The sequence below is a fragment of the Stenella coeruleoalba genome (assembly GCF_951394435.1).
Source record: "Stenella coeruleoalba genome assembly, contig: scaffold_40, whole genome shotgun sequence".
NCBI classification, from domain to species: Eukaryota; Metazoa; Chordata; class Mammalia; order Artiodactyla; family Delphinidae; genus Stenella; species Stenella coeruleoalba.
This window is the reverse complement of record NW_027646100.1, coordinates 2,399,524-2,424,009: the sequence shown is the minus strand read 5'-3', so window position 1 is coordinate 2,424,009 and position 24,486 is coordinate 2,399,524. Positions and strand designations below refer to the sequence as shown.

The window sequence follows — 24,486 nt, the reverse complement described above, 5'->3', positions numbered from 1 at the left end:
CAGAGTTATAAAGGTCAACTATTTTTAAAAAATATATTGAGGTAAGGCTATGAAGAGGCATTGAAAGCAAGGCAGAATTGCAGGAAACCGATTTCAGGAGGTAGACTGGAATTGCATTGAAAGCATATGAAGAGAGTCAGAAACTCGACAATGATGCACTTGGCCAAAAAGGGCGTATGCGTTTTTTCCTGAATATATTCAGGAAAAAACGCATACGCACTTTTTGGCCAAACAAGCAAGCTTGCAAAGGAAATCTGCACTACAATGAAGTCTCACTTCCACCCGGTCAAAAGGGCCATCTGAAAAAAGTGTAAAATCCAGAAAGGCACAACAGGCCATGGAGAACTGGGAGCCTTGTTATGCTGAAGGGCGGGATGTAAATTGCCAACAGACACTCTGGAGAAGTGTATGGTGTTTCCTGAAACATCTAAAAAACAAAGCAACAGAGCCTAGGGCACTTCCACTTATGGTCCTATAGCTTAGGGAAATTAAAATCAAAAAGACACAGCCACCCCAAAGTTTGGGACGGCTCTGTTTACAAGAACCTCGTTTACGGTACAAGTTCAATATCACAGAAAGTGAAAAATGGATAAAGAACTTGTGGTACTTACGTACAATGCAATATCACTCAGCAATGAAATCTATGTCATCAGGCCCATAGCAGCATAATGAGTGGATTCAGGTATGATGATTCGAACTGAAATAAGTCACACAGAAAAGAAACATCATAAGGTATCACTAATACACAGAATGTGAACTTGGCTACACATGAACTGAATTACAAAACAGAACAGTGTCTCAAGTTTAGAAAACCAACTTACGCTTGCTTAAGGGGGAAGGTGAGTTGGGGTGCTGCATAAAACCAGAGATTGAAATGAGCACAGATAAAGTTCCTTAAGCCAAATATGGAATAGACAAGAGCTACTCCTTGCTCAACGAAATGGACTCAACACCCCATATTAAACGCCTAAGAATGTACCTGACTAGTAAGTATCTTAAAACCTATGGATTGCTATGTCTCCAAAAGAAAATCAAGCGTGTGTACAGGGGCATAAACGCAGCAGTGATAGGATTGGAGAGGTTCGGTGAGCAAATGAAGACCCTTTGAAGTCATATTGCATGGTACCCATTCCACGGGTCTCAACTCTCCAGGTTTAAGGTATTCATCCTTCAGCTAAAACATGCATGTGGAACCCAGAGTATGATCAACCATGTGAACGGGAGACGTGTTCAAATATGTCTCAGTTTTCGTACCCTGGTACTCGGGTGCAACATTCCAGACGCTTTACTAACACTCTCCCGACTTGGAGAGTCAGTCCCTTTAACCTCCTGTTTGGCCCAGTTTGCAATTTCAGCGGAAGATGTACAGGAATAGGGAGAACCAATGAGAGGCTAGCTGGAGCTGTCTGGACGGGCAAATTTAACTCTAATTTCCCACCAGGAAGAGGAATTAACCAAAGGCTCAGCATGCCGGGCTGGAACCAGATTAGGGCCTGAAGCCATCCTGCGGTGTTGCGGCCAGCTCAAAGGAAAGCGAGTTGAAGAAAGGAGCTCAGGGGCACTGTAATTCACAAACCTGCAGAGTTATAAATGACAGCTATCGTCCAAAAATAGACTGAAGTAAGGCTGCCAAGAGGACTTGAAAGCGGGGCAGAATTGCAGGAAAACGATTTCAGGAGGTAGACTGAAATTGCATTGAAAGCATAGGAAAAGAGGCAGAACGTCCACAATGATGCACTTGGCCAAAAAGGGCGTATGCGTTTTTTCCTGAATATATTCAGGAAAAAACGCATACGCCCTTTTTGGCCAAACAAGCAAGCTTGCAAAGGAAATCTGCACTACAATGAAGTCTCACTTCCCCCCGGTCAAAAGGGCCATCTGAAAAATGTGTAAAATCCAGAAAGGCAGGACAGGCCATGGAGAACTGGGAGCCTTGTTATGCTGATGGGTGGGATGTAAATTGCCAACAGACACTCCGGAGAAGTGTATGGTGTTTCCTGAAACATCTAAAAAACAAAGCAACAGAGCCTAGGGCACTTCCACTTATGGTCCTATAGCTTAGGGAAATTAAAATCAAAAAGACACAGCCACCCCAAAGTTTGGGACGCCTCTGTTTATAAGAACCTCGTTCACAGTACAAGTTCAAATTCGCAGAAAGTGAAAAATGGATAAAGAAGTTGTGGTATTTACTTACAAAGCAATATCACTCAGCAATGAAATCTATGTCATCAGGCCCTTAGCAGCACAATGAGTGGGTTCAGGTATGATGATTCTAAATGAAATAAGTCACACAGAAAAAGAAACATCATAAGATATCAGTAATACACGGAATGTAAACTTGGCTACACAGGAACTGAATTACAGAACAGAACAGGGTCTCAAATTTAGAAAACCAACTTATGCTTGCTTAAGGGTAAAGGTGAGTTGGGGTGCTGCATAAAACCAGAGATTGAAATGAGCACAGATAAAGTTACTTAAGTCAAATATGGAATAGACAAGAGCTACTCCTTGCTCAACGAAATGGACTCAACACCGCATATTAAACGCGTAAGAATGTACCTGACTAGTAAGTATCGTAAAACCTATGGATTGCTATGTCTCCAAAAGAGAATCAAGCATGTGTACAGGGGCATAAACGCAGCAGTGATAGGATTGGAGAGGTTCGGTGAGCAAATGAAGACCCTTTGAAGTCATATTGCATGGTACCCATTACACGGGTCTCAACTCTCCAGGTTTAAGGTATTCTTCCTTCAGCTAAAACATGCATGTGGAACCCAGAGTATGATCAACCATGTGATCGGGAGACGTGTTCAAATATGTCTCAGTTTTCCTCCCCTGGTACCCTGGTGCAACATTCCAGACGCTTTACTAACACTCTCCCGACTTGGAGAGTCAGTGCCTTTAACCTCCTGTTTGGCCCAGTTTGCAATTTCTGCGGAAGATGAACAGGAATAGCGAGAACCAATGAGAGACTAGCTGGAGGTGTCTGGACGGGCAAATTTAACTCTCATTTCCCACTAGGAAGAGGAATTAACCAAAGGCTCAGCGTGCCGTGGCGGAAACAGATTAGGGCCTGAAGTCATCCTGCAGTGTTGCGGCCAGCTCACAAGAAAGTGAGTTGAAGAAAGGAGCTCAGGGGCTCTGTAATTCACAAACCTGCAGAGTTATAAATGACAGCTATCGTCCAAAAATATACTGAAGTAAGGCTGCCAAGAGGACTTGAAAGCGGGGCAGAATTGCAGGATACCGATTTCAGGAGGTAGACTGGAATTGCATTGAAAGCATAGGAAAAGAGGCAGAACGTCCACAATGATGCACTTTGCCAAAAGGGCATATGTGTTTTTTCCTGAATATATTCAGGAAAAAACGCATACGCCCTTTTTGGCCAACCAAGCAAGCTTGCAAAGCAAATCTGGACTACAATGAAGTCTCACTTCCCCCCAGTCAAAAGGGCCATCAGAATAAAGTGTAAAATCCAGAAAGGCAGGACAGGCCATGGAGAACTGGGAGCCTTGTTATGCTGATGGGCGGGATGTAAATTGCCAACAGACACTCGGGAGAAGTGTATGGTGTTTCCTGAAACATCTAAAAAACAAAGCAACAGAGCCTAGGGCACTTCCACTTATGGTCCTATAGCTTAGGGAAATTAATATCAAAAAGACACAGCAACCCCAAAATTTGGGACGGCTCTTTTTACAGGAATCTCTTCTACGGCACAAGTTAAATATCCCAGAGAGCAAATAATGGATAAAGAAGCTGCGGTACTTCTGTACAACAGAATACCACTCAGCAATGAAATCTATGTCACCAGGCCCTTACCAGCATAATGAGTGGATTGAGGCACGATGATTCTAAGTGAAATAAGTCACACAGAAAAAGAAACATCATAAGGTATCACTAATACACGGAATGTGAACTTGGCTACACATGAACTGAATTACAAAACAGAACAGGGTCTCAAGTTTAGAAAACCAACTTATGCCTGCTTAAGGGGGAAGGTGAGTTGGGGTGCTGCATAAAAGCAGAGTTTGAAATTAGCACAGATACCATTCCATAAGCCAAATATGTAATAGACAAGAGCTACCCCTTGCTCAACGAAATGGATTCAACAATGAGGTATCACCTCACACCTGGTAGAATAGGCATCATTGAAAATCTACAAACAAAAAATGCTGGAAAGGGTCTGGAGAAAAGGAACCCTCTTCCACTATTGTTGGCAATATAAATTGATACAGTCATTATGGAGAACAATATGGAATTTCTTAAGAAACTAACAATAGAATTACCATATGATACAGCAATCCCAGTACTGGACATATACCCAGACAAAACCATAAATCAAAAAGAGTCATTCACCGCAATGTTCATTGCATCACTATTTACAATATCGAGGTAATGGAAGCAACCTAAATGCCCACAGACAGACGAATGCATAAAGCTGTGGTACATATATAAAATGGAATATTACTAAGCCATGAAAAGGAATGAAATTGGGTCATTTGTAGAGACGTCGATGGATCTAGAGACTGTCATACAGAGTGAAGTAAGTCAGAAAGAGAAAAACAAATCTTGTATATTCATGCATATATGTGGAACCTAGAAAAACTGTACAGATTAACCATTTTGCAAGGCATAAATAGAGCAACAGATGTAGACAACAAACGTATGGACAACAAGGGGGGAAAGCTGTTGGGGGGTGGTGGTGGGAGGAGTTGAGAGACTGGGATTGGCATGTATACATTTATATGTATAAAATAGATAACCAATAAGAACCTGCTGTATAAAAATATAAAATAAAATTCAAAATTAAAAAGAAGTAAAATTTAAAAAATAAAACAGAAAAAACAATTATTCCCTGCACATACATGTATTTATATGAATAAATTATTTCCATGCTTATATCTGTAAATACAAAAAAGAGGAATAAAATCTACCTTGAACCAAAAACGAAAAAGAGAAAAAAACACAGAACCCACCAGTTACACAGAGGAAAACCGTATCAGGGCACTTGCTCCAGTTGTAAACAATTCTGAAGTTGGTCAGTGGTGGGGAATCGTCTCCCATTCAGCCAGCAGCCCCCACGCAACAAGCGTCCTCATTGCAAAGCTGGGGCACCGTGTCGAGGCATCTGTGAGTAAACGTGAGCTGAGCCCCAGGCCAGTTGCTGCTGAACTATTCCCACCCGTCCCAGGTAAAACACCTGAATATATACAAGGACTTGAAAGCCTAGAGGAAGGGCCATAGAGCCACACGAGTGACAGCATGCCGGCCGACTTGGTGCCTGCAGGCCAGCCAGGATGGTCCTGGCCCTGGGTGCTCTTCTGGAAGATTTCCATTTCCCTGCCTGAGATACCCGTCCTGTCCCTGCCCCCACTGCTTTTTTCCTTCCTCACCTCTGCCCAGGGAGAAATTCCAGCAGCAGGTATGGGTGACACATCCTCTTCTTTAGCAGGTGGCAGCCTGGCAACTGCTGCAGAAAGTCCAGCAGAGCCCCACTCACACTGGGCCACCCACAAAGCCGTGGCCTCTCACTCCCTCCCACCAGCCCAGCCGCGAGACTGCTGACAGGGCAGAGAAAATGGCGTCAGGCACGGCTGCAGGGGCTCTTGCTGCCTGGAGTGGTATTTATATTGATCTCAACCCAGGCACACCTGGGGAGGGCTGGCCGGCACGGTAAGGCTGCCCAGGTCAGCCAATCATCACCCCTCAGGGGCTCACAGTTGCAGAAAATGGAACTTGCTGAACCGGCCAGGTCCAAGGAACAGGTGTGGGCTCCTGAGAGTCAGGATAGACAAGGGGCTGCAGCTTTGGCTTGTTTTCTAATCATTTTATCTGGCCCATGAGTGGGAGACAACTTCAAGAAAACCCTCTCCTAATGAGAGGAACCCAGGAGTCAGGGAGAGGAGGGGTGGGTGGTGGTTGGAGACAGAGGCCTGTTGCCCCGGGTGCAGTGGAAGTCTCTGGAAGACCAGGTGGAGGGAGGCCTCACGGAGTGATGCCCAGGGTCACAGACCTGTCGCAGCTGCTGTTTGTTAGTTCAAGTCCTGCTCTGAGGTGCTCTGTGTCAGCTCTGAGCGACAGGTGAGCTGGGGGTGCTCTGCAATGAGGGCTATGTGCACGGTTCCTGTGTGCCCAGCCCTGCCACGGTACCTGCAAGGGTAGCTCTGTATCCTGGGAGGGGCCTGACCACGAGAGCCCCGTGGGCTGGGGTGGGGGTGGGGTACCTGCCCAGGTGAGCTCCATATTCTGGGATTGGTCTGACCACGAGAGCCCCATGGGCTGCTGGGGACCTGGTAAAGGATGTCAGGACAGTCAGTGAAGCCACCGAGGATATACCTCCAGTTGCTCCTAATTCCTACACCCTGCTGGTCATTCTACCAACCACCAGGACATGGTATTCTGTATTAGTCTTCAATGATGCCTTCTTTTGTATTCCATTAGTCCCAGAGTCACAAGAAATTTTGGCTTGTGAGTGGCAGGACTCTACATACAACTAAAACAATACTTCCGGGCCGTCTGGCCCCAAGGGTGCAAAAATTCCCACACCATCTTTGGGGAAAGCTTAGCTAAAGACCTAAAAGTTCTACCTCTGGAAAAGGAAACCCTCCTTCAATATGCAGACGACATTCTGATCACCAGCCCTACTAAGGAGGCCTCTGAACTACCAAGCCAATAAAGGATAGAAGTTGTCCAAGAAAAAGCTCAAATATCACAGACTGCGGTGACCTGCCTGGGCTTCATTCTCACAGAAGGTCAGAGAAGCCCATCCCAGGAAAGGGAAGAAACCATTTTCAGCCTTACCCCTTTCTAAAACTAGAAGACAGCTTAGGGGTTCCTGGGGAGGCCAGGGTTTGCTGCTTCTGGATCCCTAACTACAGTCTACTAGCTGGGCCTCTATATGAAACACTGAAAGGAAAAGATGATGATCCTTTTGAATAGAATCCAGAAGTGGCCTTTCAAGAATGGAAAGAGCAGTCAATTCAGACCCTTGCCCTGGAACTCCCTAATTTAGCTAAACCCTTTGATCTTTACAATCCCGGTGAAAGGTGAATCGCCATTGGAGAATTAGTGCAAAAACTGGGACCACTTGAAATGGAACAATGCAAGAATGCCATCCAGGTAGGATAAACTACGGTCACTAAGGGGCTTGGCCCACTGCCACATCTGGCCAAGATACTGGCGGTATCTAAAAACCTGGAAATCAGCAGCCCAAAAGGCCACCTCCCTCCTAAGGGAAAAGGACCCCACGTGGTGATCCTAACCACCAACCATGCCCTGAAGTTGCAGGGTTCGCTCCGTGGGCACACCGACCTCGAGTGAGGAGGCCCTCCAACTCCAACATCCAGAGAGATAACCGGGGGCAACAGGGCACCATGACGACTCGTGTGAACATCACTTGACCTGGAGTTTCTCTCATAAAACAACAAGAGTGTGTCCCAAAAGAGTAGACTACTGCTTGCAGGACTTACTGCACCCAGAGGGGAGCTAATAATCTTGGCGGGGGAACAGTATACCACACTGTCACCATAGAAAAGCCTACAGACACCGTGATGATGGTGGCCAATAAGACCGGCTGGACTCCTGTTTACTTCAAAAGGCTGTTGACTCAGTAGCCATCATGGTCCTTGGTCACCACTGACCCTGGACTGTCTGGGAGTTGAGCGGGCAGGACTCTGACACCTGGTGCTGTTTGTACGTTAATTCAGGGGCCTAACTGAAGAAAGCGCAGACTACTGGTCAGAGCATCTAGGCTGGCAGAGACGGTCAGCCTAAGGTGGCCGAACAAATGTGGGGCGGGGTGAAACCGGCCCCCACAGCGTCTCTGCACATCTCTTTCCTGGACCCTTAAAGGTCATTAGAATCTATAACACTTCCAATGCTGGTGCTCAGGTGGACGAGCAGGGAGGCAGGGGTCCTGGGGACAATCAACGTCACCGGGAGGCTGCTGGGGAGAAGCTCTGACCCTCGCCCCAGGGTATGAGGGCTCCCAACTCAGCACTCAGCAGTTACAGAAGAAGGGTCTGCACCCTCAGCACTCCAAGAATGAGGAACGGGACAAAAGGCAGAGGAGGGGTTTGTCCCCAGCAAAGCCCATTAAAAATCCCTGGGAGATAAAAATAGAATCTGGGCAATAAAGTCAAGTCTAACCTTTTTTATCCTTTGTGCTTTGTCTAATTTCACGTGCTCCTAGGGTCCCGCATGCAGAGGTTCCACACCCGGCACTTCAGACCAGATTTCCTAGTGCAGAATGGCTGGGTCGACACCTCAGCTCCTGGGGCCCAGTGCAGACTCCACGATATAGAGCCTGAGCTACAGCCAACCCGGCCCTCGAGAGCTCCGCCGCCTCCCTCCCTCCCACTGACTCTGACAGGATCTCTACACAGCAGCCCAGCCCACAGCCCACGGGGTAGTGCATGCTCTCACCTCTCCATTCTCTGATCAAAATATAAAGTTTCCTTTGCTTGTGAACCAAACTCAGTCTCGATCTGTTGGCCCCAATGACACTGGGCAGGGGGACACTTGTTGGGGTCCACTCTGGAGGATCAGTAACAGAAATTGAGACTATTGTAACCTCAATGAACAGATGTGTGAGCCAAACTGTAGTTAACATAGAACAGTGTATAAGGCTCGGGTAAAATAAGATGTTTTTAACACTTCCATTTGATATTTCCATCACTTTTTATAAGCAAGTTCAGTGAAAAGGTTTGTCTTATTTGTCAGGTCAATATTAGAGAAACGAAGTGATTTCTTTCCAAGGATGTACAGCTAATAATCTTGGTTAAACCTTCAATCTTGTTTTAAATGCTTTTCCATTGAAAATGATACCTCTCTTTCAGCTCCCCCATTTCTGAGAAGTATAAAATCTTATAATTTATTATTACCAAAGGGGAAAGGTGGGAGGAGGGATAAATTAACAGTTTGGAATGAACACATACACACTGCTATGTATAAAATAGATCATCAACAAGGAACTACTGTATAGCACAGGGAACTACACTCAACATTTTGCAATAACCTATAAGGGGAAATAATCTGAAAAAGAATAGATATTTTTATTGACATCATCTATCAATGACAGTTAAAGTGTAGCCTAAGGGAAGCTGGTGGTGAGTGCTTCTGACCCTGAAGACTTCAATCATCTAAAGTTTGGACTCTGCCTACTTCCCAAGGCCCTTAATGAACATATGTGTAGCTGTAGCTTAAAAAATTCCCCAGTTTGGGTTTCGGGGAGACACTGATTTTGAAAAAGCCCTGGTGTTCTCCTTACATGAATGGGACTCTTCCTACTGCTAAAACATGTCTGTCACACCCAGAGGATGGTATACCGTCTGATCGGGAAGAGTTTGGAAAAGGCATCTCATCTCCTCATCTCCTGGTGCTCGGGTTCACCCCTCCAGCGTCTTTACTAACAGTCTCCCCACTTGGAGATGTCAGCACTGTCAACATCCTGTTGCGTACAGTTTGGAATTTGTCCAGAGGATGAAGCGGAAGGATGAGGAACAATGAGAGACAAGTCCTAGGTGTTCAGACAGGCACATGTCACTCTAATTTCCAATCAGGAAGACGAATTGACCAAAGGCTAGGGTTGCCCATGGAAACAGTATAGGGCTTGAGGAAATCCCGCTGCTTTGTGGCCAGTTCCCATAAACACGAGTTGAACAATGGAACTCAGGGGCAGTAAAATTCACAAAACTGCAGAGTTGAAAATATCCATCACTGAAAAATGTCTTGAGGAAAGTCAGAGAAAAGGACTTGTAAGCAAGGGAGAATGGCAGGAAAGGGATTTGAGGAGGTAGAAAGGACTCGCCATTAAGCACAAGAAAAGGAGCTGAACATTGCCAACATTGCCAACATTGCAGTTGGCCAAAAAGGGTGTATGCGTTCTTTTCTGTATATATTCAAGAAAAGGGCATACACTTTTTTAGCCAACCAAACAGGTGGGCACTGGAAGTCAATACTACAAAAGATATCACTTCGCATCAGTCAGAAGAGCCATCCTCATAAAGCGTAAACAACAGAAATGCAGGACAGGGCAACGAGAAGAGGGAGCCCTGTGAGACTTATAGTGGAAATGTATATTGCCAACGGCCATTCTGGAGAAGTGTATTGTGTTTACTAAAGCATCTAAAAAATGAGCTACAGAGCATAGGGCACTTGCACTCATGGGCGTATATCTTGGGAAAAACAAAAATCGAGAGGACACAGGCACCCCAATGTTTACCCCCTCTCTGTTTAAAAGATCCTCGACTAGGATATAACTTAAATGTCTCTGGAGGGAAAAAATGGATAGAGATGTGGTACTTAGGTAGAGTGGAATATTATTCAGCCTGGAAATCAATGAAATATGGCCAGTTGTAACGACTCCGGAGGAGTTACGTATGATCATTCTAAGTGACAGAATTCAAAAAGAAAAAGACACATATCATAAGATATCACTTAAAGGTGGAATCCAAAATGGCTACACATGAAATAAATTACAAAACAAAAACATAGTCAAATATGTAGAAAACACGCATAAGGCTGCTAAACGGGAAAGGTGGGGAGGGGTGAGGCATCATCCAGGAGGTTGAAATTAGCAAAGATACCATTCCAAATACCAAACTGATAATCAACAAGGCCTACACGGTAGCTAAAAGAACTGCACTCAGCACACTCAAGTCACCGGAAAAGAATATATACGACTGGTAAGAATCTGAAAAAGAATTTATTGATGTCTCTCTGTACGTGAATCAAGTGGATGTACAGCAGCAAGAAACAGAGCTTTGAAAATCAGCTGTAACCAATATAGTAATAAATTGAAAAAAATAAACGACAGAGAGACAGAGAAAACCTCTTACAACTTTTCCTCAGGGACGGTGATGCAACATGGATTGAACACATCTAGACCCACAGCAGGATGAGACATAAGGCTGGAAACTGTTTGCGCTAAGAGAAATGTGAGGTTGGGTGAGGAAATGCACACCCTTTAAAGTAATACTACCTGGTACCCATTCAATGGGTCCCAAATCTGCAGGTTCAAGGGATCTTCCTACAGCTAAAACATGCATGGAAAACCCAGAGGACTGTACACCATGTGATCGGGAGATGTGTCTAAAATGCACCTCATTTATCCTCTCCTGGTGCTCCTGTTCACCATTCCAGCCACGCTACTTAGAATCTCCCCACTTGGAGAATCAGCACATTTAAACTTCTGTTTCACACATTTTGCAAATTGTGAGGAGGATGAACGGGAAGAGGGGGAACCAATGAGAGAAGAGTTGTAGGGGTTTGGACGGGCACATATCACTCTAATTTCCCATTAAGAATAAGAATTAAAGAAAGGCTCAGCCTGCCTCGCCGGAGCCAAAATAGGGCCTGAAGCAATCCTGCGGGTTTGAGGCCAGCTCACAAAAGAGCAACTTAAACAATGGAGCTCAGGGTCACTGCAATTCACAAACCTGCAGAGTTATAAATGAAAACTAACGTCCAAAAATATGTTGAGGTAAGGCAAAGAAGAGGATCTGAATGCAAGACAGAATTGCAAGAAACAGATTTCAAGAGATAGATTGGACTCGTCTTTAACGCACATGAAAAGCGGCAGAATTTCGACAATGATGCAGTTGGCCCAAAAGGGCGTATGCGTTTTTTCCTGATTATATCCAGGAAAAAACGCATACGCACTTTATGGGCAACGAAGCAAGCAAGCAATGCAAATGTGCACAACAAAGAAGTCTCACTTCCCACCGGTCAAAAGGGCCATCCTAAAAAATTGTAAAAACCAGAAATGCAGGACAGGCCATGGAGAACAGGGAGCCTTTATACGCTGATGGGCAGTGTGTGAACTGCCGAGAGCCACTCTGGAGAAGTGTATGGTGGTTCCTAAATCATCTAAAAAACAGAGCTACAGAGCATAGGACACTTCCAATCATGGGAGTATATCTAGGGAAGTCTAAAAATCAACAAGACACAAGCACACCACAGTTTAGGGCTACTCTGTTTACAAGAACCTCAACTTCAGTACACCTTAAATATCCCAGGAAAGAGAACAATGGATAAAGAAGATGTGGTACTTATGTACAATGGAATATCTCTTCACCATGAAATCAATGTAATAAGGCTAGTAGAAGGATAAAGAGTGGATTTAGGTCCGATAATACTACTTGAAATAAGTCAAACAGAAAAAGAAACATATCATAAGATATCACTTATAGAGGGAGGGTAAATATGGCTGCACAAGAAATGAATTACAGAACAGAACAGTGTCTCACATTTAGAAAACACACTTATGTCAGCTTAAGGGGAAAGGAGAGGTGGGGTGATGCATAAAACCAGAGTTTGAAATTAGCACAGATACCGTTCAATAAACCAAATAGGTATTAGACAAGATCTACACCTTGCTCAATGAACAGGCCTCAACACACCCTATACACCGCAGAGAAATATATCTGAGGAATAAGAATCTTAAAACCCATGTATTGATATATCTCCATAAGGGAATCAAGTGTGTGCAGAGCGGCACAAACACAGCAGTGAAAAGGAGCTAAACCCCATTATAGAAATAAATTTTAAAAACAAAACGCTGAAACAATGAAAGAGAGAAAAATTCTTACAAAATTCGCTCAGGGGCTGTGATGCAACCTGGATTGACCACATATAAACCCACAGCTGGATAAGACATAAGGCTGGACACTTGGGGCTGACAGGATTGGTGAGCTTTGGTGAGCAACTGCCGAAAGTTTAATGCAATACTTCATGCTACTCAGTCCAAGGGTCCCAACACTCCAGGTTGAAGGGAATCTTCCTACAGCTAAACCATGCTTGGGAAACCCAGCGACTGGTATACCATATGATCGGGAAAGGTTTCTAAAACGCACCTCATTTTTCCTCTCCTGGGGCTCCGGATCGACATTCCAGCCGCTTTACTAACAACATCCCCACATGGAGTCAATGCCTTTAAGTTCTGGTATCGCACAGTCTGCAGTTAGTGCAGAGGATGAATGGGAATAGGGGGAACCAGTGAGAAACTAGCTGTAGCGGTTTCAGTGGGCACATGTCACTCTAATATCACATCAGTAAGAAGAATTAACCAAAGGCACAGCAAGGTGCCCCAGAAGAAAAATAGGGCTTCAAGGAATCCTGTGGTTATGGGGCAAGACCACAAAAATAAGAGCTAAAAAATGGAGCTAAGGGCCACTGCAATTCAAAAACCTGCAGAGTTATAAAGGTCAACTATTTTTAAAAAATATATTGAGGTAAGGCTATGAAGAGGCATTGAAAGCAAGGCAGAATTGCAGGAAACCGATTTCAGGAGGTAGACTGGAATTGCATTGAAAGCATATGAAGAGAGTCAGAAACTCGACAATGATGCACTTGGCCAAAAAGGGCGTATGCGTTTTTTCCTGAATATATTCAGGAAAAAACGCATACGCACTTTTTGGCCAAACAAGCAAGCTTGCAAAGGAAATCTGCACTACAATGAAGTCTCACTTCCACCCGGTCAAAAGGGCCATCTGAAAAAAGTGTAAAATCCAGAAAGGCACAACAGGCCATGGAGAACTGGGAGCCTTGTTATGCTGAAGGGCGGGATGTAAATTGCCAACAGACACTCTGGAGAAGTGTATGGTGTTTCCTGAAACATCTAAAAAACAAAGCAACAGAGCCTAGGGCACTTCCACTTATGGTCCTATAGCTTAGGGAAATTAAAATCAAAAAGACACAGCCACCCCAAAGTTTGGGACGGCTCTGTTTACAAGAACCTCGTTTACGGTACAAGTTCAATATCACAGAAAGTGAAAAATGGATAAAGAACTTGTGGTACTTACGTACAATGCAATATCACTCAGCAATGAAATCTATGTCATCAGGCCCATAGCAGCATAATGAGTGGATTCAGGTATGATGATTCGAACTGAAATAAGTCACACAGAAAAGAAACATCATAAGGTATCACTAATACACAGAATGTGAACTTGGCTACACATGAACTGAATTACAAAACAGAACAGTGTCTCAAGTTTAGAAAACCAACTTACGCTTGCTTAAGGGGGAAGGTGAGTTGGGGTGCTGCATAAAACCAGAGATTGAAATGAGCACAGATAAAGTTCCTTAAGCCAAATATGGAATAGACAAGAGCTACTCCTTGCTCAACGAAATGGACTCAACACCCCATATTAAACGCCTAAGAATGTACCTGACTAGTAAGTATCTTAAAACCTATGGATTGCTATGTCTCCAAAAGAAAATCAAGCGTGTGTACAGGGGCATAAACGCAGCAGTGATAGGATTGGAGAGGTTCGGTGAGCAAATGAAGACCCTTTGAAGTCATATTGCATGGTACCCATTCCACGGGTCTCAACTCTCCAGGTTTAAGGTATTCATCCTTCAGCTAAAACATGCATGTGGAACCCAGAGTATGATCAACCATGTGAACGGGAGACGTGTTCAAATATGTCTCAGTTTTCGTACCCTGGTACTCGGGTGCAACATTCCAGACGCTTTACTAACACTCTCCCGACTTGGAGAGTCAGTCCCTTTAACCTCCTGTTTGGCCCAGTTTGCAATTTCAGCGGAAGATGTACAGGAATAGGGAGAACCAATGAGAGGCTAGCTGGAGCTGTCTGGACGGGCAAATTTAACTCTAATTTCCCACCAGGAAGAGGAATTAACCAAAGGCTCAGCATGCCGGGCTGGAACCAGATTAGGGCCTGAAGCCATCCTGCGGTGTTGCGGCCAGCTCAAAGGAAAGCGAGTTGAAGAAAGGAGCTCAGGGGCACTGTAATTCACAAACCTGCAGAGTTATAAATGACAGCTATCGTCCAAAAATAGACTGAAGTAAGGCTGCCAAGAGGACTTGAAAGCGGGGCAGAATTGCAGGAAAACGATTTCAGGAGGTAGACTGAAATTGCATTGAAAGCATAGGAAAAGAGGCAGAACGTCCACAATGATGCACTTGGCCAAAAAGGGCGTATGCGTTTTTTCCTGAATATATTCAGGAAAAAACGCATACGCCCTTTTTGGCCAAACAAGCAAGCTTGCAAAGGAAATCTGCACTACAATGAAGTCTCACTTCCCCCCGGTCAAAAGGGCCATCTGAAAAATGTGTAAAATCCAGAAAGGCAGGACAGGCCATGGAGAACTGGGAGCCTTGTTATGCTGATGGGTGGGATGTAAATTGCCAACAGACACTCCGGAGAAGTGTATGGTGTTTCCTGAAACATCTAAAAAACAAAGCAACAGAGCCTAGGGCACTTCCACTTATGGTCCTATAGCTTAGGGAAATTAAAATCAAAAAGACACAGCCACCCCAAAGTTTGGGACGCCTCTGTTTATAAGAACCTCGTTCACAGTACAAGTTCAAATTCGCAGAAAGTGAAAAATGGATAAAGAAGTTGTGGTATTTACTTACAAAGCAATATCACTCAGCAATGAAATCTATGTCATCAGGCCCTTAGCAGCACAATGAGTGGGTTCAGGTATGATGATTCTAAATGAAATAAGTCACACAGAAAAAGAAACATCATAAGATATCAGTAATACACGGAATGTAAACTTGGCTACACAGGAACTGAATTACAGAACAGAACAGGGTCTCAAATTTAGAAAACCAACTTATGCTTGCTTAAGGGTAAAGGTGAGTTGGGGTGCTGCATAAAACCAGAGATTGAAATGAGCACAGATAAAGTTACTTAAGTCAAATATGGAATAGACAAGAGCTACTCCTTGCTCAACGAAATGGACTCAACACCGCATATTAAACGCGTAAGAATGTACCTGACTAGTAAGTATCGTAAAACCTATGGATTGCTATGTCTCCAAAAGAGAATCAAGCATGTGTACAGGGGCATAAACGCAGCAGTGATAGGATTGGAGAGGTTCGGTGAGCAAATGAAGACCCTTTGAAGTCATATTGCATGGTACCCATTACACGGGTCTCAACTCTCCAGGTTTAAGGTATTCTTCCTTCAGCTAAAACATGCATGTGGAACCCAGAGTATGATCAACCATGTGATCGGGAGACGTGTTCAAATATGTCTCAGTTTTCCTCCCCTGGTACCCTGGTGCAACATTCCAGACGCTTTACTAACACTCTCCCGACTTGGAGAGTCAGTGCCTTTAACCTCCTGTTTGGCCCAGTTTGCAATTTCTGCGGAAGATGAACAGGAATAGCGAGAACCAATGAGAGACTAGCTGGAGGTGTCTGGACGGGCAAATTTAACTCTCATTTCCCACTAGGAAGAGGAATTAACCAAAGGCTCAGCGTGCCGTGGCGGAAACAGATTAGGGCCTGAAGTCATCCTGCAGTGTTGCGGCCAGCTCACAAGAAAGTGAGTTGAAGAAAGGAGCTCAGGGGCTCTGTAATTCACAAACCTGCAGAGTTATAAATGACAGCTATCGTCCAAAAATATACTGAAGTAAGGCTGCCAAGAGGACTTGAAAGCGGGGCAGAATTGCAGGATACCGATTTCAGGAGGTAGACTGGAATTGCATTGAAAGCATAGGAAAAGAGGCAGAACGTCCACAATGATGCACTTTGCCAAAAGGGCATATGTGTTTTTTCCTGAATATATTCAGGAAAAAACGCATACGCCCTTTTTGGCCAACCAAGCAAGCTTGCAAAGCAAATCTGGACTACAATGAAGTCTCACTTCCCCCCAGTCAAAAGGGCCATCAGAATAAAGTGTAAAATCCAGAAAGGCAGGACAGGCCATGGAGAACTGGGAGCCTTGTTATGCTGATGGGCGGGATGTAAATTGCCAACAGACACTCGGGAGAAGTGTATGGTGTTTCCTGAAACATCTAAAAAACAAAGCAACAGAGCCTAGGGCACTTCCACTTATGGTCCTATAGCTTAGGGAAATTAATATCAAAAAGACACAGCAACCCCAAAATTTGGGACGGCTCTTTTTACAGGAATCTCTTCTACGGCACAAGTTAAATATCCCAGAGAGCAAATAATGGATAAAGAAGCTGCGGTACTTCTGTACAACAGAATACCACTCAGCAATGAAATCTATGTCACCAGGCCCTTACCAGCATAATGAGTGGATTGAGGCACGATGATTCTAAGTGAAATAAGTCACACAGAAAAAGAAACATCATAAGGTATCACTAATACACGGAATGTGAACTTGGCTACACATGAACTGAATTACAAAACAGAACAGGGTCTCAAGTTTAGAAAACCAACTTATGCCTGCTTAAGGGGGAAGGTGAGTTGGGGTGCTGCATAAAAGCAGAGTTTGAAATTAGCACAGATACCATTCCATAAGCCAAATATGTAATAGACAAGAGCTACCCCTTGCTCAACGAAATGGATTCAACAATGAGGTATCACCTCACACCTGGTAGAATAGGCATCATTGAAAATCTACAAACAAAAAATGCTGGAAAGGGTCTGGAGAAAAGGAACCCTCTTCCACTATTGTTGGCAATATAAATTGATACAGTCATTATGGAGAACAATATGGAATTTCTTAAGAAACTAACAATAGAATTACCATATGATACAGCAATCCCAGTACTGGACATATACCCAGACAAAACCATAAATCAAAAAGAGTCATTCACCGCAATGTTCATTGCATCACTATTTACAATATCGAGGTAATGGAAGCAACCTAAATGCCCACAGACAGACGAATGCATAAAGCTGTGGTACATATATAAAATGGAATATTACTAAGCCATGAAAAGGAATGAAATTGGGTCATTTGTAGAGACGTCGATGGATCTAGAGACTGTCATACAGAGTGAAGTAAGTCAGAAAGAGAAAAACAAATCTTGTATATTCATGCATATATGTGGAACCTAGAAAAACTGTACAGATTAACCATTTTGCAAGGCATAAATAGAGCAACAGATGTAGACAACAAACGTATGGACAACAAGGGGGGAAAGCTGTTGGGGGGTGGTGGTGGGAGGAGTTGAGAGACTGGGATTGGCATGTATACATTTATATGTATAAAATAGATAACCAATAAGAACCTGCTGTATAAAAATATAAAATAAAATTCAAAATTAAAAAGAAGTAAAATTTAAAAAATAAAACAGAAAAAACAATTATTCCCTGCACATACATGTATTTATATGAATAAATTATTTCCATGCTTATATCTGTAAATACAAAAAAGAGGAATAAAATCTACCTTGAACCAAAAACGAAAAAGAGAAAAAAACACAGAACCCACCAGTTACACAGAGGAAAACCGTATCAGGGCACTTGCTCCAGTTGTAAACAATTCTGAAGTTGGTCAGTGGTGGGGAATCGTCTCCCATTCAGCCAGCAGCCCCCACGCAACAAGCGTCCTCATTGCAAAGCTGGGGCACCGTGTCGAGGCATCTGTGAGTAAACGTGAGCTGAGCCCCAGGCCAGTTGCTGCTGAACTATTCCCACCCGTCCCAGGTAAAACACCTGAATATATACAAGGACTTGAAAGCCTAGAGGAAGGGCCATAGAGCCACACGAGTGACAGCATGCCGGCCGACTTGGTGCCTGCAGGCCAGCCAGGATGGTCCTGGCCCTGGGTGCTCTTCTGGAAGATTTCCATTTCCCTGCCTGAGATACCCGTCCTGTCCCTGCCCCCACTGCTTTTTTCCTTCCTCACCTCTGCCCAGGGAGAAATTCCAGCAGCAGGTATGGGTGACACATCCTCTTCTTTAGCAGGTGGCAGCCTGGCAACTGCTGCAGAAAGTCCAGCAGAGCCCCACTCACACTGGGCCACCCACAAAGCCGTGGCCTCTCACTCCCTCCCACCAGCCCAGCCGCGAGACTGCTGACAGGGCAGAGAAAATGGCGTCAGGCACGGCTGCAGGGGCTCTTGCTGCCTGGAGTGGTATTTATATTGATCTCAACCCAGGCACACCTGGGGAGGGCTGGCCGGCACGGTAAGGCTGCCCAGGTCAGCCAATCATCACCCCTCAGGGGCTCACAGTTGCAGAAAATGGAACTTGCTGAACCGGCCAGGTCCAAGGAACAGGTGTGGGCTCCTGAGAGTCAGGATAGACAAGGGGCTGCAGCTTTGGCTTGTTTTCTAATCATTTTATCTGGCCCATGAGTGGGAGACAACTTCAAGAAAACCCTCTCCTAATGAGAGGAACCCAGGAGTCAGGGAGAGGAGGGGTGGGTGGTGGTTGGAGACAGAGGCCTGGTGCCCCGGGTGCAGTGGAAGTCTCTGGAAGACCAGGTGGAGGGAGGCCTCACGGAGTGATGCCCAGGGTCACAGACCTGTCGCAGCTGCTGTTTGTTAGTTCAAGTCCTGCTCTGAGGTGCTCTGTGTCAGCTCTGAGCGACAGGTGAGCTGGGGGTGCTCTGCAATGAGGGCTATGTGCACGGTTCCTGTGTGCCCAGCCCTGCCACGGTACCTGCAAGGGTAGCTCTGTATCCTGGGAGGGGCCTGACCACGAGAGCCCCGTGGGCTGGGGTGGGGGTGGGGTACCTGCCCAGGTGAGCTCCATATTCTGGGATTGGTCTGACCACGAGAGCCCCATGGGCTGCTGGGGACCTGGTAAAGGATGTCAGGACAGTCAGTGAAGCCACCGAGGATATACCTCCAGTTGCTCCTAATTCCTACACCCTGCTGGTCATTCTACCAACCACCAGGACATGGTATTCTGTATTAGTCTTCAATGATGCCTTCTTTTGTATTCCATTAGTCCCAGAGTCACAAGAAATTTTGGCTTGTGAGTGGCAGGACTCTACATACAACTAAAACAATACTTCCGGGCCGTCTGGCCCCAAGGGTGCAAAAATTCCCACACCATCTTTGGGGAAAGCTTAGCTAAAGACCTAAAAGTTCTACCTCTGGAAAAGGAAACCCTCCTTCAATATGCAGACGACATTCTGATCACCAGCCCTACTAAGGAGGCCTCTGAACTACCAAGCCAATAAAGGATAGAAGTTGTCCAAGAAAAAGCTCAAATATCACAGACTGCGGTGACCTGCCTGGGCTTCATTCTCACAGAAGGTCAGAGAAGCCCATCCCAGGAAAGGGAAGAAACCATTTTCAGCCTTACCCCTTTCTAAAACTAGAAGACAGCTTAGGGGTTCCTGGGGAGGCCAGGGTTTGCTGCTTCTGGATCCCTAACTACAGTCTACTAGCTGGGCCTCTATATGAAACACTGAAAGGAAAAGATGATGATCCTTTTGAATAGAATCCAGAAGTGGCCTTTCAAGAATGGAAAGAGCAGTCAATTCAGACCCTTGCCCTGGAACTCCCTAATTTAGCTAAACCCTTTGATCTTTACAATCCCGGTGAAAGGTGAATCGCCATTGGAGAATTAGTGCAAAAACTGGGACCACTTGAAATGGAACAATGCAAGAATGCCATCCAGGTAGGATAAACTACGGTCACTAAGGGGCTTGGCCCACTGCCACATCTGGCCAAGATACTGGCGGTATCTAAAAACCTGGAAATCAGCAGCCCAAAAGGCCACCTCCCTCCTAAGGGAAAAGGACCCCACGTGGTGATCCTAACCACCAACCATGCCCTGAAGTTGCAGGGTTCGCTCCGTGGGCACACCGACCTCGAGTGAGGAGGCCCTCCAACTCCAACATCCAGAGAGATAACCGGGGGCAACAGGGCACCATGACGACTCGTGTGAACATCACTTGACCTGGAGTTTCTCTCATAAAACAACAAGAGTGTGTCCCAAAAGAGTAGACTACTGCTTGCAGGACTTACTGCACCCAGAGGGGAGCTAATAATCTTGGCGGGGGAACAGTATACCACACTGTCACCATAGAAAAGCCTACAGACACCGTGATGATGGTGGCCAATAAGACCGGCTGGACTCCTGTTTACTTCAAAAGGCTGTTGACTCAGTAGCCATCATGGTCCTTGGTCACCACTGACCCTGGACTGTCTGGGAGTTGAGCGGGCAGGACTCTGACACCTGGTGCTGTTTGTACGTTAATTCAGGGGCCTAACTGAAGAAAGCGCAGACTACTGGTCAGAGCATCTAGGCTGGCAGAGACGGTCAGCCTAAGGTGGCCGAACAAATGTGGGGCGGGGTGAAACCGGCCCCCACAGCGTCTCTGCACATCTCTTTCCTGGACCCTTAAAGGTCATTAGAATCTATAACACTTCCAATGCTGGTGCTCAGGTGGACGAGCAGGGAGGCAGGGGTCCTGGGGACAATCAACGTCACCGGGAGGCTGCTGGGGAGAAGCTCTGACCCTCGCCCCAGGGTATGAGGGCTCCCAACTCAGCACTCAGCAGTTACAGAAGAAGGGTCTGCACCCTCAGCACTCCAAGAATGAGGAACGGGACAAAAGGCAGAGGAGGGGTTTGTCCCCAGCAAAGCCCATTAAAAATCCCTGGGAGATAAAAATAGAATCTGGGCAATAAAGTCAAGTCTAACCTTTTTTATCCTTTGTGCTTTGTCTAATTTCACGTGCTCCTAGGGTCCCGCATGCAGAGGTTCCACACCCGGCACTTCAGACCAGATTTCCTAGTGCAGAATGGCTGGGTCGACACCTCAGCTCCTGGGGCCCAGTGCAGACTCCACGATATAGAGCCTGAGCTACAGCCAACCCGGCCCTCGAGAGCTCCGCCGCCTCCCTCCCTCCCACTGACTCTGACAGGATCTCTACACAGCAGCCCAGCCCACAGCCCACGGGGTAGTGCATGCTCTCACCTCTCCATTCTCTGATCAAAATATAAAGTTTCCTTTGCTTGTGAACCAAACTCAGTCTCGATCTGTTGGCCCCAATGACACTGGGCAGGGGGACACTTGTTGGGGTCCACTCTGGAGGATCAGTAACAGAAATTGAGACTATTGTAACCTCAATGAACAGATGTGTGAGCCAAACTGTAGTTAACATAGAACAGTGTATAAGGCTCGGGTAAAATAAGATGTTTTTAACACTTCCATTTGATATTTCCATCACTTTTTATAAGCAAGTTCAGTGAAAAGGTTTGTCTTATTTGTCAGGTCAATATTAGAGAAACGAAGTGATTTCTTTCCAAGGATGTACAGCTAATAATCTTGGTTAAACCTTCAATCTTGTTTTAAATGCTTTTCCATTGAAAATGATACCTCTCTTTCAGCTCCCCCATTTCTGAGAAGTATAAAATCTTATAATTTATTATTACCAAAGGGGAAAGGTGGGAGGAGGGATAAATTAACAGTTTGGAATGAACACATACACACTGCTATGTATAAAATAGATCATCAACAAGGAACTACTGTATAGCACAGGGAACTACACTCAACATTTTGCAATAACCTATAAGGGGAAATAATCTGAAAAAGAATAGATATTTTTATTGACATCATCTATCAATGACAGTTAAAGTGTAGCCTAAGGGAAGCTGGTGGTGAGTGCTTCTGACCCTGAAGACTTCAATCATCTAAAGTTTGGACTCTGCCTACTTCCCAAGGCCCTTAATGAACATATGTGTAGCTGTAGCTTAAAAAATTCCCCAGTTTGGGTTTCGGGGAGACACTGATTTTGAAAAAGCCCTGGTGTTCTCCTTACATGAATGGGACTCTTCCTACTGCTAAAACATGTCTGTCACACCCAGAGGATGGTATACCGTCTGATCGGGAAGAGTTTGGAAAAGGCATCTCATCTCCTCATCTCCTGGTGCTCGGGTTCACCCCTCCAGCGTCTTTACTAACAGTCTCCCCACTTGGAGATGTCAGCACTGTCAACATCCTGTTGCGTACAGTTTGGAATTTGTCCAGAGGATGAAGTGGAAGGATGAGGAACAATGAGAGACAAGTCCTAGGTGTTCAGACAGGCACATGTCACTCTAATTTCCAATCAGGAAGATGAATTGACCAAAGGCTAGGGTTGCCCATGGAAACAGTATAGGGCTTGAGGAAATCCCGCTGCTTTGTGGCCAGTTCCCATAAACACGAGTTGAACAATGGAACTCAGGGGCAGTAAAATTCACAAAACTGCAGAGTTGAAAATATCCATCACTGAAAAATGTCTTGAGGAAAGTCAGAGAAAAGGACTTGTAAGCAAGGGAGAATGGCAGGAAAGGGATTTGAGGAGGTAGAAAGGACTCGCCATTAAGCACAAGAAAAGGAGCTGAACATTGCCAACATTGCCAACATTGCAGTTGGCCAAAAAGGGTGTATGCGTTCTTTTCTGTATATATTCAAGAAAAGGGCATACACTTTTTTAGCCAACCAAACAGGTGGGCACTGGAAGTCAATACTACAAAAGATATCACTTCGCATCAGTCAGAAGAGCCATCCTCATAAAGCATAAACAACAGAAACGCAGGACAGGGCAACGAGAAGAGGGAGCCCTGTGAGACTTATAGTGGAAATGTATATTGCCAACGGCCATTCTGGAGAAGTGTATTGTGTTTACTAAAGCATCTAAAAAATGAGCTACAGAGCATAGGGCACTTGCACTCATGCGCGTATATCTTGGGAAAAACAAAAATCGAGAGGACACAGGCACCCCAATGTTTACCCCCTCTCTGTTTAAAAGATCCTCGACTAGGATATAACTTAAATGTCTCTGGAGGGAAAAAATGGATAGAGATGTGGTACTTAGGTAGAGTGGAATATTATTCAGCCTGGAAATCAATGAAATATGGCCAGTTGTAACGACTCCGGAGGAGTTACGTATGATCATTCTAAGTGACAGAATTCAAAAAGAAAAAGACACATATCATAAGATATCACTTAAAGGTGGAATCCAAAATGGCTACACATGAAATAAATTACAAAACAAAAACATAGTCAAATATGTAGAAAACACGCATAAGGCTGCTAAACGGGAAAGGTGGGGAGGGGTGAGGCATCATCCAGGAGGTTGAAATTAGCAAAGATACCATTCCAAATACCAAACTGATAATCAACAAGGCCTACACGGTAGCTAAAAGAACTGCACTCAGCACACTCAAGTCACCGGAAAAGAATATATACGACTGGTAAGAATCTGAAAAAGAATTTATTGATGTCTCTCTGTACGTGAATCAAGTGGATGTACAGCAGCAAGAAACAGAGCTTTGAAAATCAGCTGTAACCAATATAGTAATAAATTGAAAAAAATAAACGACAGAGAGACAGAGAAAACCTCTTACAACTTTTCCTCAGGGATGGTGATGCAACATGGATTGAACACATCTAGACCCACAGCAGGATGAGACATAAGGCTGGAAACTGTTTGCGCTAAGAGAAATGTGAGGTTGGGTGAGGAAATGCACACCCTTTAAAGTAATACTACCTGGTACCCATTCAATGGGTCCCAAATCTGCAGGTTCAAGGGATCTTCCTACAGCTAAAACATGCATGGAAAACCCAGAGGACTGTACACCATGTGATCGGGAGATGTGTCTAAAATGCACCTCATTTATCCTCTCCTGGTGCTCCTGTTCACCATTCCAGCCACGCTACTTAGAATCTCCCCACTTGGAGAATCAGCACATTTAAACTTCTGTTTCACACATTTTGCAAATTGTGAGGAGGATGAACGGGAAGAGGGGGAACCAATGAGAGAAGAGTTGTAGGGGTTTGGACGGGCACATATCACTCTAATTT

The 24,486-nt window shown here is 45.0% G+C and overlaps 1 long non-coding RNA gene across 7 annotated transcripts in view; it reads right to left on the bottom strand.

Moving 5' to 3' along the window:
* Positions 1–2,194: 2,194 nt before the first annotated feature.
* LOC307181340 overlaps positions 2,195–24,486 on the bottom strand; it is a 1,758,975-nt gene continuing 1,736,683 nt past the window's right edge. For all 7 annotated transcript variants that reach the window (XR_013826453.1, XR_013826454.1, XR_013826455.1 and 4 more), the window contains 2 exons: positions 15,382–15,463; positions 2,195–2,272 (listed from right to left, as the gene is read on the bottom strand). This is a non-coding gene — a long non-coding RNA (uncharacterized lncRNA). The remainder of the gene's footprint in view (positions 2,273–15,381; positions 15,464–24,486) is intronic.